Here is a 2,660-nt window from a genome sequence, read left to right on the forward strand (position 1 = left end):
ACCTTCAAGGGCACCAGCAACAAACACAAAGTCAACCACAACATTGATCAACGCTAATGAATCGCCATCCATAACAGCAACAACTAATGCAAAGTGTACTCGTAATTACGTTCTGCTAGCCACTGCAAAGGTGCGCATTATTGCAAACAATGGACGAACGTGTGATGTTCGTGCCATACTCGACTCAGGGTCTCAAGTGAACCTAGTAACCCAAAGAGTAATCAACAAGTTATCTTTAATTACCACAAATTCAAATCTATCGATCGAAGGTATTGGCCGTCAATTCGGGAACTCAAAATCTCGCGTAAATGTTGAACTGCAGGCTACTAATGGAAGCTTCAGGACGAGACTAGAGGCATTTGTACTGCCACAAATAATATCAGCACAACCGTCACGAGACCTAGATATCTCGGATTGGCAGATCCCACAGAATGTAGAATTAGCAGACCCCAGCTTTAACAGATCTGGAAGAATTGACATGCTGATTGGTGCTGAATTCTATAATACTCTACTTCAACCAGAACAATTGATAATAGGAAAGAATTCGCCACTGTTACAAAATTCGGTTCTAGGTTGGTTGGTGGTTGGTAAGACTAAAACTACAACAGATATTAAACCAACATGCGCTATTACTACAGGAGAGGTTGGTGAAATGTCAGAAATGATAGAACGATTTTGGAAGTTAGATAACATTGAGACTGCAGAAAGGGTTTTGACTGTATCTGAGAAATGGTGTGAAAATCACTTTACAAATCATGTAAAGACAAATCGCGATGGTCGTTTCATTGTACGCTTACCTTTTCGCGATGATCCCACAACACTTGGTAGATCGCGTGAGATAGCATTCAATCGATTTTGTTCTCTGGAAAGGAAGTTACAAAAGGACCCAAATTTATACAAGGAATACATAAAATTCATGGATGACTACGAGTCATTAGGTCACATGGAAAAAGTTTGCCCAAAAGATGTCAAAGGATCACAATATTTCATTCCTCATCATTGTGTCTTGAAACCTGACAGCACTACAACCAAATTGAGAGTTGTCTTTGATGCATCAGCAAAAACATCAAGCGGTTTAGCACTAAACGATATTTTGCACAAAGGTCCAACAGTGCAAAGTGATCTTTTTTCAATACTGTTGCGTTTTAGAATATACCGGTTTGTATTTACGGCCGATATTGAGAAAATGTACCGGCAAATTCAAGTACATGATGAAGATACAGCACAGCAGCTGATAATCTGGAGAAAAAGTGCTGATGATAGTATACAATATTACCGACTGAAAACGGTTACATATGGAACAAAGTCAGCCCCTTATCTTGCAACAAAATGTCTTCAACACCTTGCGAAACATAATATGACCAACTATCCGCTTGGAGCACCTGCATTACTTAATGATTTTTATGTAGATGACTGTTTAAGCGGAACTAACAGCATCATTACCGCCTTAGACACTCAACAACAACTTTCGGAACTGCTCAGTAAATCAGGATTTAAACTGAGAAAATGGTGCTCAAATAATACACGACTACTACAAAACATTCCGATAGAAGACCAAGAAATCAACCTTGATTTAGATGACTCAGCCATAAAGCCAACAAAAACATTAGGCATTATTTGGCTCCCGAAATCAGACGAATTTTGCGGAAAGGCAGAGATGTCATCAGAGCAACCTATCACGAAGCGGATTATGGCATCGGACTTAGCTCGAATTTTTGATCCTTTGGGAATTTTTGGCCCCATTACTGTAACAGCTAAAATATTCATGCAGGAATTGTGGCAACAAAACTATTCCTGGGATGCGGAACTGTTACCTCAGGCTCAGCTAGAATGGAAGCGGTTTAGAACTGACTTACAAACATTAAATACTGTGAAAGTACCCAGACATATTTTTAATTCGAAGGTTCCTTGTTCGATTCAATTACACGTGTTTACGGATGCATCAGAGAAGGCATATGGAGCAGCTATGTACGTGCGAACAATATATAATGATAAGACAATAACATCGAGACTATTGTGCGCCAAATCTAGAATAGCACCATTAAAGAAACAGACACTTCCACGACTAGAACTCTGCGCAGCATTGCTGGGAGTCGAATTAGCAGAAAGAGTTAAACAAGATTTAAAGTATCAAAACGTGCCAACCTACTTTTGGTCCGATTCCAAAATTGTTTTGTCATGGATAATATCTTCATCTGCCTCATTGCACACATTCGTAGCAAATCGTATTAGCAAAATTCAAGAGATGTCACATGCTGATCAATGGCATCATGTGGTATCAAAGGATAATCCTGCTGACATCATTTCCAGAGGAATAAAGGTTAAAATGTTCAATTATTCACATATATGGTTTTTTGGTCCACTCTTTCTTCATGGAAGCAACGAATTTTGGCAACAGCCAAACCCAAAGGCATTTAACATCTCAACTGATATCGAAAGACGACAAGGACATACAGTTAACATTATCATTCAAACGACTGGTTCTGATCACATGATAAATCAAATTGATCATCGAAACTGATTCAGATACCTCCAAAGAACAATTGCTTATGTTCGCCGTGTATTTCATCGCACACAATCACCAACAAGAACACATTCTCCAAAAGAATTACGAGATGCATTAGTCTTCATAATTAAAACTATTCAGGGCTCAGAATTTG

Source organism: Teleopsis dalmanni, chromosome 2, assembly GCF_002237135.1.
Source record: "Teleopsis dalmanni isolate 2A chromosome 2, ASM223713v2, whole genome shotgun sequence".
Lineage (NCBI taxonomy): Eukaryota > Metazoa > Arthropoda > Insecta > Diptera > Diopsidae > Teleopsis > Teleopsis dalmanni.